The sequence below is a fragment of the Macrobrachium nipponense genome, chromosome 24, assembly GCF_015104395.2.
Source record: "Macrobrachium nipponense isolate FS-2020 chromosome 24, ASM1510439v2, whole genome shotgun sequence".
Lineage (NCBI taxonomy): Eukaryota > Metazoa > Arthropoda > Malacostraca > Decapoda > Palaemonidae > Macrobrachium > Macrobrachium nipponense.
The window spans coordinates 34,177,719-34,194,724 of NC_061091.1; the positions used below are offsets into that span (position 1 = coordinate 34,177,719).

The 17,006-nt window shown below is 36.3% G+C and overlaps 1 long non-coding RNA gene across 1 annotated transcript in view; it reads right to left on the reverse strand.

The window, feature by feature from the left end:
• The window catches only part of LOC135204140 (uncharacterized), a 321,292-nt gene that overhangs the window by 302,771 nt on the left and 1,515 nt on the right, over positions 1–17,006 (reverse strand). The window contains exons 2-3 of the long non-coding RNA XR_010312111.1: positions 15,756–16,366; positions 10,655–10,678 (exon numbers count right to left, since the gene is read on the reverse strand). This is a non-coding gene — a long non-coding RNA (uncharacterized LOC135204140). The remainder of the gene's footprint in view (positions 1–10,654; positions 10,679–15,755; positions 16,367–17,006) is intronic.

Consider the following 17,006-nt stretch of genomic DNA (forward strand, 5'->3'; position numbering starts at 1 on the left):
TTTAGGTCTCTTACAAGTTGGAGGAGCTTGTTGTTTACCAGTGAGCTTTGGAGCCACAATATTGAATACATGTACTATGTCTATGTATGTATGTTGTAACGTATATATACAACACCAACACACCAGATATATACTTATCATATATATACTATATATAAATATATATATATATATATATATATATTATATATATATAATATATATATATATTATATAATAATATATATATATATATATAATATATATATTATTATATATGTAGATATTAATATGTGTATATTATACATATGTGTGTGTATACTATAATATAGATATAATAGATTATATATATTAATATATAATATTATATATATATTAGATTTATAGATATAATATATATATATAGGACTTATCTATATATATATATAGATATATATAGTATAATATATAGATATTAGATATTAAGATATATACATATATTATATATATATATATATTATATATATATCATATATATATATAATAAATATTATATATTCTACTATAATAATATATAATATATATCTATATGCTATATGATATATATTATAGATATATATATATATATATCTATATCTATATATATAGTTATTTCTTAATATATGATATATAAAATATATTATATGTATGTATGTAAGTATGTATGTATGTATATGCGTTTATGCATTAAGGGAGTGGTTTTAGCAAGTCAAAAAGGTTTAAATATTTGTAAATTGAAATATTAAGGAATACATTAGAATTTTTAAAATTCTAATGACCACTTTAAAAAAACTACATGACTAAAGAAACTAGACGAAAAACATTCATGTGTTTCATATTCAATAAATATGAAACAACAACAGTATGCTTATTGAATTTCCTTACTTTCGAACACCTGACATGAAAAAACCTTTGACTTCAGCGACGTGTGTTTTTAAAAACCACTGGGTCCTCTTGACAGCCCAGTGGGAAAAACCTCTCGTCACTGAAGCCGGAGACTGACACTGTCGGACGTTCGGCTCTCCCAGATGTTGAATCACTAAAATCAGTTTTAATTCCCATTCTACGGTATTTCCGTGCTAGAGCGAATTCGATATTAAACGGCATTCTACACACACACACACACACACACACACACATATATATATATATATATATATATATATATATAATATATATATATATATATATATACATATATTATAGATATATATATATATATATATATATATATATATATATATATATATAACATCAAAATATATATATATTATATATATATATATATATATATATATATATATATATATACATATAGTAAGGTTAGGGTATCTGGAACGCCAGAGATTTTGCATGAATTACAAGGTAAACAACCAGGGTAGCATTGTGATGCAAAAATATAAAACTTGCAAATTAAAAACAGACTCAGTGAAAGTAACATGAAATAAACATTATTCTACATTAAAACAAGATAACAAATGGAAAAATACGTAGACATGTATCTAACTCTGTTGGAGCTAAAAACTGAGCGAAATTCTCCAGACTACTATACTGTACACAAAACTATTTAGCAGCTTATGCCCTCATTACAAATCAGACCACTTCCACAGTGTTGTATATACCATTGTTGATGTCCTCCTTTCCAAAGGGAAGAATGTCACTCAGATTTTAGCTCCAAAAGAGTTAGGTACAGGTCTAAGTTTTCCATTTTAAATTTTGTGTAAAAGAAAACCCATAGCGCCAGCTGTCCGTCCGTCCGCACTCAAATCTAAAAAATCGACTGATGCTAGAGGATGCAAACTGGTATTTTGATCATTCACCCTCCAATCATCAAACATACCAAATGGCAACCCTCTAGCCTCAGTAGTTTTGATTTTATTTAAGGTTAAATTTGGTCATGGATCGTGCATCTGGCAGCGCTTTCCGGAGCTATAGGATGCACAATAATTCTACCTCATCTAGTGAGCAACTGGAGAGCAGCTGCCGGCCCTGCCCGGTCATAGCTGATGATTTTTATACACTACTTGGCTACTTGGCTAGCGCCTGGCGCCTGGCAACTATAAGCTGGCATTGTTTGAACAGTAATGTTATCGTTATTTTTCATCGTAGAAAAAAAGTAAGAGCATAGTTGGAATCCCCGTGAAAAAGTTCTATCAGAATAATGTTTTCATTTTTTATTTACAACTAATATTAAAGAAGTTAACACGCCCGGATATTCGCTGAAAACGATACCTGTTAAAAATAATCCCCTAATATATTTTGGAGTCCTCATGAAACGTGCCATCAGAATAATGCTTTAATGCTTTTCCTTTTTTCTACGAATAATAATAAAGAATTTAGCATAGCTGGATATCCGGATCAAAGCGGCACCCGGTTAAAAAAAAAAAATTCCCTAGAAAATCTACGTATATGGTCCGATTTTGCCATCTAGAGCAGACATGCACACACACATACATACATACATACATACGTACTCCGATAGTCAGCTTTATATATAAGATTATACGTTGTACAGAAAACTCAATTGTGCCGAAGTAACTTCGGCGTATTTCTTCCTTATTTATATTTTAAAACTGAGACTTTAATGGGTTTTTTTTTATTAATTAAAACTTTTATAATCGTGTAAATTTGGCCAATAAATTCAATATTATGCTGGTTTTCCATTTTATCTTACTACATAGTTTATGTATTCACACACACAAATATATATGTGTGCGTATGTGTGTGTATAGTATATATACATACACACACGCACAGTTGAAGTTAATAATATATATTCATGGGAAACCCCTTAAGAAGGTAGGGATATAAAAAAAATTGTGAAAAATGGGTAGACCTGGAGTTGATGGGAGACTACAGACATGGTAGTAGCAATGTGATCAAGTGGATGACCAGGGAATGCTTGGCATTTCTGGATGGCAAAGAAAATAGTTGACGAAACAGGGAGCAAGATGTATGCAGAAAATGAGGTAGAGACCTGGAGGGTCCATGAGAACAGACATGAAAGCGGAGGTTGGAATGTAAGAATGGAGTGTAGAGCCAACTCTTCTTAACAGAAGTGACTTGAGGACACTGAATGAAAATTCAAATGAAAAGGCTAAAGCTTAGGCTCCAAGTCCTATTTGTGGCGCAATACAAGGTAAAAGGGCGAGATATTTGAGATTTGTAGAAGTTGTAAAAGTCTTTGCACAGGTCATAAAGTTGCTTAGTGTCTCGAAATGAGGAAAGAGGAACGTGAGAAGTTGATGAAATGTGTGTGTCATTCAGAAGAGTTGCGAGGAAGGCGGAGAGGAAGAAATTGTAAGTTCGGGATCGATAGTGGTGCGTCAGATGTACTGGAAAGAAGCGATCTCAATATTCAAGAAGTCAGTACTGCATCCAGTACAGAGGTGAATGGTACGATGAGTGCTAAAGATTCAAAGTACTGCTCATCAGCATTCTGTGAGGTGTATGAATCTGGTAATATTATAGAATAAAACAGAATATAATATGTTTGCCTAGGGCCAAGCGCTGAGACGTATGAGGTCATTCAGCGCTGAAACAGAAATTGACTTTAAAAAGGTTCGAGAGGTGTAACAGGAGGGAAACCTCGCAGGTGCAACAAGAAACGATGGTTAGGAGGGATGGAAAGGAAGATGGTTGATCGAATATGAATGGAGGTATAGTAAAAGGGGTGAAAGGGGTTGCAGCTAGGGGTCGATGGAACGCTGCAAAGAACCTTAAGTAGTGCCTAAAGCACATCGCACGAGCTAATATTATAGAGGGTTTTCGCATACAAGTATATCTCTGTTTTGTCAATTCGTTTGAGCTTGGCGAGGGACTCTTGTTACTTTTCCTCTACAGCAACCACCTACCACCTTGTTACAGGAAGAAATGAGAAATGTCTCCCTTCCTCTTCGCACAAAGTGAAGGGGGACGTCCACAGAGCTCAAGGAGAACATGCTGATAGAGGAGCGTCTCTTCCCTCCACCGCGTCATCAACGCAAACTAACCGTGAATTCTAAACTGAATTATTGGAAAGCGGCTGTAAAGGAAGTCAGTCCTTCAGTGAAATCCATCTGTTTAAAACTAAGTTTCTAGACCGATTTTACAAAACAACTATATAACACATATATATTATATATATATATATATATATATATATATATATATATATATATATATATATATATATATATATGCATATTAAATTTGGCTTAGGTTAGTCAATCTTTAATGTACATGGTCGCCCGATAATCGAAATTCTTAGCCCGTCCGATACTTATAAATACCCACAAATTGATCAGGTCCTGAATAATCAGTATTTCACAGTACGATGACTTCTACGTAATAATAAGCTGAATATTTACATTTATTTGACACTACACGTTGCAAGCATTTGAAAAATCTAGATGAGTTCAGTTTAGCAAAAACAATTAATAGCAAATAAGAAATACTGACTATGCTTTTCAATTATAATTAACAGGATAAATAAATCTGATGTACATATCACTACTCTACTATAGTCTATATCACTCCATTTGTCCATTTACCAACGTAGGTTTTAGGAAGATGTGGCAATACGAATAGCGAGCTCGTGATTGGCTAAAATCAAAACTTTCGATATCGCAGGCTTATTCTGCTGTAAATGCAGACTTTCTGCACTAATACATCCGAATTCTTATATGTTCAAAAAACCGTCATACCTTATTTAGATTATAAACATGCCAACTGTCTCTTAAATATAACAATACAAGCACACAAATGACGAGCTTTTAACCAACAGTATACGAAGGTCAACCGCAAACGAACGATGGGCTTTATAATTAAGTTTTACCTCAACGTTTTGCCTCAAACGTTTTGCCTCAACGTGGGCAAAAAAAAAAAAAATCATCTGGCTAAGCGAATCCAAGTAAAAAGTTTTTATGTAAATTATATGAGAAAGTTAATATTTGAAATCACATGGAATATTGTCTATACGGTTACCTGTGGAGGAGAATGGAACAATCACTGCAATGTCAGCCGAAAGGCGTAAAATATCAGGTATTATATGGCATTATTGATCTTCTTTTCAGAATACTTTGCATATTTACGTGATCTTTTCCTGATTGTACAAATCATTATAACATCTCAGGAACTTTCGGACTATTTTGCCAATAACTTATTGAACACAAAGTTTGAAATTCCATTGCGTTCCCATCAGCAAATTCCAGAGACGTATACTTCCATTCCCTTAAGTTAGGTTGAATTGGGTTAGTTCAAACAAGACACCTTCACGTAATTTGTTTGTGGGAAACATAATAAGATTATTTTCAAGAAGATTCTATGGTTCGTAGTGTTTTGATGACATGTATGACATAAAAGAATTGTTTGGACGTACATTTTTTTTTAATTGTTAGGCATTGGAACGTTACTTTGATTGAAACAGAATGAATCTGTGCTTAAAAGAAGGCCAGTAAAATAATACATTTGGCGAATCAATAGCATAAGCCTAGCATTCGCTTGTCCATGCCTCGTATTCTAGTAGTAAATACCACCGAAGGTTATTTAATGACGTGGATATTACTTTGATACCATAAGGAAGTTATTCTTATATGCATGAAATGAAACTGTACAGAAAATGAAGTTTGAACCCTAAGAAAATCTGACTGCAACATCCTGTGAGCAAAGGACTACATGTATCCTCTTTGATACATGTTGGTCTTGTGTGCGATGAAAATCGGCATGCTTATGATTTATCTTCGAAGGGGCGAGGGTTCTTTTTATATAAAAACAATTACGTTATCGAAAATTATACTAATATTTATCGCAAAACGCCAATGATATAGGAAACATTGATGGTCAATCACGTAATGCCCATGCCTATTGCCACGTCTTCACTGAACATGAGAACAATATTTTGCGATCAGGAAATTTAGGCCCAAGTCAAACAAACTTGTCACTTGATATCGTGATATGAACTATACATTCATATTAAATATTTATTAACGAATGCATACGAGTAGATGTATAACTCCACATACACACCACTACATATGATATCACCCCATGACCACGCACCATCAGCGACCCAGAGGGAACATACAGGCAAACTGAATCACCTGGAAATATGTGCTGACAATAATCTATTTCTCTGGCAGTTGAGAACAAGACTGGAAAAACGACAGCAACCAGACATGCATCTACATATGCTACGAATTATAGGATTTAAGTCTGCATTCTTAATTTTGTTTCAACACCCTCATCGCTGCATCATCAGTGACGGATGCGTTTAATCCTCATTCCACAATGGGGAATGTCTCCCCAAAATTGGTGTGGACAACAGACTAATTATTTTGGGTCTGAGCTGCAAACCATGGAAATTCTCGGAAATGCCTGGAATTATATCAGATACTGCGGGACACCTTTTTTCTTTTTTTTATCCATGTTATCCACTAAATCAGGGAAGGCATAGAAGGGTTGCAACCAGATATGCAAATATATATGTGAGGTACTACTCAACCCATATTTACATGTTCACCCCTTACTGGTGCACCATCAGTAAACGGACTAATTTAATCCTACCAGTGGGCCCGAGGTCTCGGGCAAATTATAAGCAAGCAGTATCAACTCAGTAAAGAAATGGACGATAACTTCATTTTTGGGGATTTAAGCTGTTGGCCCTAGAAATACTGGGCAACATTTTATGCACTAACAGACGGTGTAGCAGGGCATTCAACCAGATATACAACTAAATGTGTGAGGAATTAAAACATACTGCTTCACACGCAATATTTCTCCCCCTCCCAACATGAATGGACGTGATTACTCCTTATTCACAATGGATCAGAGGTGATGCATACATAATAAGAAAGCAATGTCACTTAAGAATAGATGCTGACAATAAATCCTTCCTTTGGGAAAGGACCTGCTAACCACAGAAATACCAGGGCAACTTATTATCCCCTAAATCACAGACAGCCGGAAAGGACAACAAACTGATACACAACTACCTATGTTGGGAATAATACCAGATACTACTGTAAGCTTAAGTATCATTTCACCGTATCCACACCACACCATCTCAAAATGGATGAATTTAATCGCTTCCCTCCTGAGTTTGAGGTTTAGTATACATTATGATCAAGACATTTTGCCTCAAAATTCTTCCGCTGACATTTGAGCAGCTTAAAACTTAAATAGTAGCCAACATTTCATCCAGTATATAACAGACATCATAAAAGTAAACCAACCTACCATGTAACTACATATGCTATGAATTATAGCCTACATTAATACACCCCTAAATACGATTTCACCCCCTCCCCACTACACCATCATTGAATAGATGCATTTAATCCTTCTTCCCACTGAGCTAAAGGTGATGTACAGATAATGAGCAAGTAATGTCACCTCTTAGTTGATGCTGAATCTAAACCCTTCCTTTGAGAAATAAGCTGCTGACCACTCAACCTAAGAGGACACAGAAGGACAGAAACCAGATATGCAACTGTATATGCTACTAGGAATTATAGTATATACAGTATACTACTAAGAATTATACAAGTTAGCAGTTAATACTCCCCCCACCCTTAATTATGATTACACCATTTCCCTGCTGCACCATCACTGACTGGAAAACTTTAATATTGTTCTTAAAGGGTATGGGGTAATGCATATATTAAAGGCAATCATTGTCACCTAACAACAGATGCTGATAATACACTCTTTGCCGACTGCAAAAATACAAATACCCACTAACAAAAGATAGAAACCAAATATGCTAATATACGTATATCCTAGGAATAAATGCAGATATTTCAGCATACTGAAGTATTTCATCCTCTTTACATTGCGCCAACCGTAAATTAATGTATTTAATTCCTCTCGTTGGACCAGTGGTGATGTATCCATATCGGATCCGGGAGAAGGTGGGCTACCTGGGCGCACATGGTCGCCCAATGCCCCATGAAAAATAATGACAAAATAATATTGATGATTTAGAATTTTAGATAATGATAACATGATACATAAAAAGGGGAAAAAATAAACAATCTATTAAGGAAATAATAAAATTTTTAGAAAAACGAAAGTAAGAATGGATTCGGTATTCCCTGACAGAACAGGCAATTGTTGTCCGTTTCATAGATATGAAAATTGGTGGGCCCCATGAAATTTTTCTGGGTCCGCTTGAAAGCAATACCAACTGAAAAGAGATACTAAAAATTAACTTCTCACTTGGGATGTGATCCCATGACCAGAGAAATATCAGACTAACATTTTATCTAGTAAGCCACAGAGGAAAGAGAGACAGCAACCAGATTTGAAAACATATGCTAGGGTCTATAATGGATATCACCGCACTGTTAACTATGATTTCAATCTTTCTTCCCAACAGACTACAGTACTTGGAAATAGATGCCAATAAACTCGTGTTTAATGCTGATGTCAGACACACCTAGCTAACATTTTATTTACTAAACTGCACACGGCATACAAGGGCAGCAGTCAGAAATATGAAACTGACAATACTAGGAATTATAACAGTTACTAATGCACCCCTAATTATGATTTCATCCCGTCCCCACAACACAATATGTGAGTGGACGCATTTAACCCTTTTCCCTAATTGGTGTTGTATACATTCAAGTTAGCAATGTCACCTGAAATTGGATTCTAACAACTAATGCCTCCTTTGCAATCTGAGCTGCGCACCACAGAAATAACGGCCAATTTTCCACACAGGGCATAGAAGGACAGCAAACAGGAATGCAACGACATAAGCTAAGAATTATACCAGATAATACACCCATTACAGTATTATGATTTCACTCCTCACTGTACAATCTATGACTGGACCCACTTAATTCTTCTTTCCAACACAGACCAATATTTTATCCACTAAACCAAAAGGGCACAGGCAGACAGAACCAGACTTGCAACTACAGTGGATAACACTGCACCCAAAACTAACTTCACCTTTCCCTGTCACACCATCAATTCGTGGGTGCATTTAATCCTCCTCCTCAATGGGCTAAATGTGCACACGATAAGCAGGCTATATCACCTGAAAATATATGCTTAAAATAATCTCCTTAAGTTTGAACAGTTGACCATTTAAATACCAAGGCAATGCTTTTCTCCTCAACCATGGAAGCATAAAAGTGAGCATATAGATATACAACCACCTATACTTGAAATCACAGGAGTCAGTCAATATTACATCTGTTACAGTGGTTTTCACATCCTTTCAATCTAACCCACAGTGAGCAAGAGTATTCAGTCCTCATCCTCCCAGTGGACCTTAGGTGTTATATATAATGTGTACATCACCTTAGGCCCATTGAGAATGAAATTTAAATGCAACCACCCACTGATGACTAGGGAGTGGGTAAAGTAAAATAATTCAAAGTGTAACCAGGTTTGTTTGTTCTCTTTTTGACTTTCATGGTTGAGTGGATAACCCACTGGGCAGATATTTCACTTACTGTCAGTTCAAATTCCATAGGAGGAAGTTACTGTTAGCATTGGCAATTCAAATTCTATAGGAGGCAGTTACTATTATCATTCTATTTTCAGGCAATACTCTCTGCTCATGGAGCTGCATTTGGGTTCACACATTTTATGCCTCTAAGGCAGTGTGGATGAAGTGTTGCCATGGTATTTCATTGGTCCTGGTTTCAAATCTCTTAGGAGAAGATTGTCGTTATCATGTATTTTAGGTGGTACTGCCTGCTTGATATCTAGAACCATTAGCATATAGCCACCAGGTTTCTCTGTAAGTCTGCAATGATGAGAATGGTAACCTCATCTCTTCTTGACCAAGGAAATGCTGGGTGGATAGTATGCCGGAAGCAATCCACGGCATGGCTCAAACAATTCTGAGCTGAGAACCACAGCACTCTGTCAAGGTTACCACGTTCTTTAATTGCACCTTCCAAAAGTGGGAGGTGGGGCTGCCACATGAGGACCGCAGCACACTGTTAAGGTGACCAAGTTACTTAATTGCACCTTCCAAAAGTGGGAGGTAGGGCTGCCGCATTCCTGGATTCCGTTGCAACCAAGGAAACTCATAAGATTAGCTTTTTTATATAAATTTCAAGAATGGAAAAATGTTTAATTTTGACCCATGATTTTTACCGTTTTCATAACTCTGAATACTTTTTAAAGAAGTTTCGTCAATTATGAGTCTAGGTAAATACGTTCCTGTCTTTAAAATTGATTCCTAATGTAATAAAAAAAAATAGTATTGGCGAATCATAAGGGAAACATTGGAACTGCTTATTTTGTTGCTAATGATGGTCCCAACGGACTTAAAAGAAACTTTTTCTCAGCAATAACCCTTCCTTTGAAAGCCTAGTAATAATAATGTTGACTAATGAATAGAGGGTAAAAGAAATGAAATGGCGGTGACGGTCGAAAGCTACAACTCTTAAAGGAAAACGACCTTTTCTCACTTCATATACATTTTGTATAGTCCTATATGAGTTAAAGATTTGTGATGAGACGATTGTTAAGGTAAAACTATAAGGATTAATTAATATTTAACACAAGGAAATAAATCTCACTGAAATAAAAGTATTTAACACCTGTCATACAGATGCAGAATAATGCTAACCAACAATATAAAATTTGAGTAACCTTCACCAAAAATCAAAAGATTCATGCAAAAAATAGATAAATAAAAGTTAACACTCACAAAGTTCATGACGACAGGGAGATTCTGAAAACATAAAAACAAAGGTTAGTTTAGTAATAATAATGGTCGGTTATCATCATTATTCATTATAATAAATCAGCACTGTTACATACTAATAGTAATATCAGGATTCATTCTTTATCGCTCTCCCATAATGCATTCGTAGAATTCAGATCAAACACTCAAAATACTCGGAGGGGCACAGATTGAGATAAAAAAACAGTTGAATAATATGAAATCATGTCACGGCCCTTTGCACCTAAGCCCCGCCCACTGCTTACATCACGAACATTCCTTGAAGTTGATCGAGTTGGTAATGGTTTCGGAAAGTGGGTTAATTTGTATTCTTTTCACCTTTATTAATTTAGCAATGGTTGTTTTATTGAGCTAGATCAAGTTCTGCTGGCTATCAAAATGAAACGTTATATTACCCCCTGAAATGAAATTATAATACACATCTTCCCCCACCCACACCGACACCCGGCCCCTCCCAAAAAAAAGTGAAATATGAAGTCAGGAAAAATGTAATTTTTCGGAGATGACGTTCACCTGATCACGAAGGTGACACAAGGAAAGGTCTAAAGAGTATAGGGAGGGCTTGTCACGCGTAGCTTAATCCGTGGTAGAGGATTAAAGGACGAGGTGCCTGACGCCATAATAACCAATAGAAACCCTGCCTTTACTTTCTTTTCTTTTTTTAAATACGTATTTTTAAAAAAGGAAAATAAAGAGTATACTCTAAAGATTCTTCATTCTACTATGTAAAAAGGATCATTCATAAAAAAGTAAACAAAGAAAAATCATTGGAACATTTTCGCCAAATAACATTAAAACTATAAAAAAAACCAACCTTTTTAAATACTATTATGGTTTGTTAAGGAAATAAGTGAGATAAAAAACTATATTTCATTATGTTAAAACAAATACTAATAAGGAAGTTATAAAGAACATTCTAAACAATAATATAAATATATTTCTAGAATTATACACACAACATATATCCGTAAAATCACATTTCGCACATATTTGATCTTATTCACCACTTTTCTTCAACAACACTGTTCAGATTTTGAATTCTAAAAAGTTACGGCAACGAACAAAATATGTTATGACTTCGGAAGGTAACTGGAAGTAACTGCTACTTAAGGTGCGTCCACACGGTCGAACAATGTCCGGCGGACAAACATTGTTACCATATCATAGGCGAAGCAGGATGACGTCATAAGCATTGAAACGATGGGAGTAGATATGGCTACAAACAGTGGTACCAGATGTGGTTGTATGCCAATGTTTTTACTCTGCTCACAAGGTAACGACCGGCAGACAATTGTTAATTGGTAACAATGTTTGTCCGTTGGACATTGTTCGACCGTGTGGACGCACCTTTATACCAGCTAATTTAATGGTAACTTTTCCCTACTATTAAACATTTTTCTCCTCATGATGGGAATCAAACATCTTAACTATACACTTCAATTGTCCAAGAAACTCTTCACTAGGTTTCATTAATTTACCCTCTCCAAAGCTTATGGCACTAAGCTATGTGTCACCTCCCTTTGTTACTTTTACTCCTAAATGTTCGTGTTGTAGAAACTTGCGAGCAATGGAACAGCCAACGCATCGCAAACCTTCTTCTTCTATGGCTTCTTGCAATGTTTGTTTTTTGATTTCCTGGTCTTTGAGGTCATGACTTTGATCATCCACATCAAATTCTGGTATGCAAAATAAAATTGATGATAAACGGAGTTTTTCTGATGAGAATTTCCTGTCTTCGAAACGAAGCGTCCTGCTTGTCAGGGATGTGGGAAAATGAGCTGGATGTTACATTTTCACTGTTGCAGTTTTCAACGTTGCACTGCACAGTGTGCGGTCTTTTCCTAAAAGGTGGCTTCTGAGACGATAGGTGCTGATAGCAAGCTCCCATCCTGCCAAGTTTTTCTTTTACAATTTTCAGCAAGATAAACAAAAACGAGCAGAATATAACCAGACCTTTCTGAAAAGGATAGAGCACTTTATATTTCATCGCTTTCATTTCTCTAGCGGTTTGACTAATGGCTTTCAAGATTTTGTCTGCGTTTCCATCTCTCAACAAACCGAATGAACTGGCTTATACTTTTCCAGTCCTTATCTTTAAATTTACCTGGGTTGACGAAGTGATCAATAGATTTATAGGTAGTTTCGGAAGCAGTTGTACGGCAAGTTTATTCTCAAACTGTGTGGATCATCTGCAAAAACCTGTATTTCTCTGCTGATCTCCACTAAAGCGAGGTTGTTTTGACACCACGCTCTCGACCTGTGCAGAAGAGGCTTATTTTGGGTCAGTGTTGACACAAGGAATGCCCGAGTTCGATTCGGTGCACTTGAATTACAAGACAATGATAATTACCGTCTGATACTGTCAAGCGTGGTTCGCCATTCTAAATTTAAACATAAGAGACTGCCACAGTTGTGCAGACTGGTGTTTCATATTGATTTCAGGAAACTTTACTATATTTTAATAGTCATAAACTTATTTAACTGAAATCGTGAACGCTTTCGGTGGGATGGCAGGCAGTGACTGTACTCTACAAAGCTATGTTTAGCTAAAATTACAGATAACAGGCCATAATAATTTGCTGAGAATCTTAGTAAGGACATTATCTGCTTCCGAAATAATTGGATTATAAAAGATGACGTAGAACTTTAATGCCCAATGTCTTTTTGTCGGTTTATCCAGCTTATGACGATTGGATTATAGGCCTCCCTTATACTTTACTGTTTAACTGTGGTTCTTATTGTGGTTATTCTTATTTTTGTTGTTGGCGATATGGTTCTTGTAGTCTTCGAACATGGTGACCTAACATTGCAGAATATAAATAGACCATTCATAAAATAATAGTGTAGAGAATTATCTACCTACTATCGTTAATTGAAATTTAATCTTTTAATTCAAAGTAATCGAGATCTTATGAATATAGTCTACGCTACAATATTCTCCTTACAACAGAGAGAGAGAGAGAGAGAGAGAGAGAGAGAGAGAGAGAGAGAGAGAGAGAGAGAGAGAGATTTGCCGACACTATATCTATCCTTTTGTCCAACAGGGTAATCTACAAGAATGCCCCCCAAATCCATTGAATCATGGGGTACTCGCAGACTAAGGTTTTCTCATATATGTTTTTTTTTTTTTTTTTTACAGTTATCATTTCTTTATTTCGTTACATATCTTATGATGCCTTCCTACCATAGGCTTTATTTTCATAGGAATGCTACATCAGCCTTATATTTAGCAATCACATTAATATATTTTACCCATTTTGTAAATATATTTTCTATATAACTTATTGAGAGCAGTTCGATAGTTGTGTGTAAGGCTGAGACAGCCCTATGATCGGTATGTGTGTGTGTGTCATTGGCTACATGCATACAAGTCTTACTGTTATTCTCCGTAGTATAAGTGACGTTACAATTACTTGGCCATCGACGCATGTATACATGCATGTTATATGCACATGCTTATACGTGTACATTCCACTATATGCATATTCATTATACATCGTGTGGTTGAAGCTACTATACTCATGAAAAATTGCTCTATTTCTAATGGATACGGGCAGAAAACTATTTGCAATAAAAAATTAACGAGTATGCCTACCTATGCCCTGTCGTTGCCTCAAAATACAAGAACTTGGTGTAGGCCTATGCGCTGTCATTGCCGCAAAATATTAGAATTTAATGTGTAGGCCTATGACCTGTCGTTGCCTCAAAATACAAGAATTTGATGTGTACGCCTATGCCCTGTCATTGCTTCAAAATATTGGAATGTGATGTGTAGGCTTATGCCCTGTCGTTGCCTCAAAATACGAGAATTTGATGTGTACGCCTATGCCCTGTCATTGCTTCAAAATATTAGAATTTGATGTGTAAGCTTAAGCCCTGTCGTTGCACAAAAATACAAGAATTTGATGTGTACACCTATGCCTGTCACTGCCTCAAAATATAAGAAATTGACGTCTAGGCCTATGCCCTGTCATTGTATCACAATATAAGAAATTTACGTGTAGGCCTATGCCCTGTCAATGCCTCAAAATATAAGAATTTGAAATATAGGCCTAATCTCACAACGATACTGACATTTAGCATGCAATTATAGTGAATTAATACCCTAATATCGGAACTGGTTGCGTAAGTCTATGTATAATGTGGTCTAATTGGAACCGCTTAAAAAAAATCAAGATACTTGTGTACTTACGCTGTGTATAATTAAAAGAAAAAAAAGATCAACAGACAGAATGATCCAAGGTCTTCATAATGATATATATAAATCTTTAAAGTCAAGTTTATCTTAGTTTTACCAGACCACTAAGCTGATTAACAGCTCTCCTAGGGCTGTCCCGAAGGATTAGATATTTTTACGTGGCTAGGAACCAATTGGTAACCTAGCAACGGGACCTACAGCTTATTGTGGGATCCGAACCACACTATATCGAGAAATGAATTGCTATCACCAGAAATAAATTCCTCTGATTCCGCGTTGGCCAAGCCAGGATTGGAACTTCGGACCACCGGATTGGCAGCCGAGCGCGAAAACCACTCGTCCAGCGAGGAACTATATATATCTTTAATCGGAGATAAGAATTGCATACTTCACAACTCCAGAAATTCAAATCTGTGGTGTCATCATTAATGCACAGAGCTCAACATTACCGAGCGGAGTCAAATTAGTGTGAAGTCATTCCCCTTTCGAGAGCAATAACGTGCGTTGGGCGGGTCGCAAATCAGATTCCCGAGATGTATACCCTATCAGTACAGCACCAGCCTCGGTTTTTTCGCCATGCCCCTAGGTTGGGTTAAATCATCGAAACGAATGTCATTTGGGTGTGGGAAACAAAGATATTATTTTCAAGAAGATTTTATGGTTACTGATTAAGATATGGCGCCCAGCTATTTTCAGGGAAGATCTTGAAACTCGGTTACAGTTCCGAAGTATGAGGGCAAGGCTTAGCTGGAAAGAGCCGAGGATTTTACTGTACCGCTGTAGAGTAAATCAAGATTGATTAACTAACCTTATTGAATTTTCATATCCCTCCTCTCCACCTCCATCTCTCTCCTGAAAGAAACCCACCTTGAGAAGTTAATAAGTCTTAATCCTCCAAGCCTGGTTAGTCATCAATTGGTCCGGAGCGACGGACGACGTCAGAATAATTCAAGAAGTCGTCCTCTAGGTCGATGGCTGAATCTTCGCTGTTATGGGTGTCCCTTATCATTCTCCGGGCGGGCGATAAGGTTAAGAGCCCATTTCATGGAATTTGGCTGAAAATCGTGTGGAAGTGGCACTTAACTTCCTTTCATGCACTTGATCAAATTTTCGATATTTGGGAAGCAGGAAGTCTTTCCAAAGACTGAAGAGCAAACAGGCCGACATTTACATACAAGACTTCTCAGATGTTATCGGTTAGGTCACTAAAGTCATAGTTGTTCTTGATAAAGAAGCCACCAGGAGAGTTGTTTGTCAGGACGAAAAGGAGGCCCTTGAAAATTTACCCTCGATCTCTGGTTTGCGTTTGCGCTTTCACTTATGGTATAGGCATCGTCCCGCTCCAATATCGTGCCTTCACCTTATACTTCCCTTGTTCTGTAGTGCCGCTCCTTTGGCTTCCTTGTGCAAGGCTTTCGTTAGTAATTAGGTTCCAACTTCTATAACGTTTGTGGTCTGGCTGGTGCGTCAGCTCCCATCTGTTTAGATAAGTCATACAATTAAAACACATGCATAATATAAAAGTTATATTGCATCCATCTACAATTCTGGTAAAAATGTCCTGGTACGTAATTATAAACATGAATCTTCTTGTGTAAAATATATTGCACACTTCTCTAGAGCCATCTCTATACATTTATAGATCTATGAAAACAAATTATTAAATATCATTAAAACATAGATTATTGCTCCAAATACACAGAGCATGTTTTTACCTACATACACTCAGTAGGTTTCCTTATTCCCTTAAGTTACCTTGCATTTAGTGCCTCTATTAGCTATCGTCCATTGGTCACGTCTGTAACAATAACCCATTTGAAATAATAATGGAAATTACGGTACATAATTAAATAGCCCTTCCTCCACCTCTCTCACACAAACTAGTTCACTCAATTATCAATGTTACGCGTTTCTGTATGTTAATATTAAGGCGGGATTCTACCGGGGCAACATGTAGCATGCAACTGACAGGCTTTCAACAAGTAAGTTGAATGCGGCTTTCAACCAGGGGACAAGTTGCCTGCGACAAGGCAACACCGTTGTTGCTTGTAGCATGCTACATCCTCTATTGATTATTGAATGCCACAAAACCTTTTCCACCAATTTAACAAAAACTCA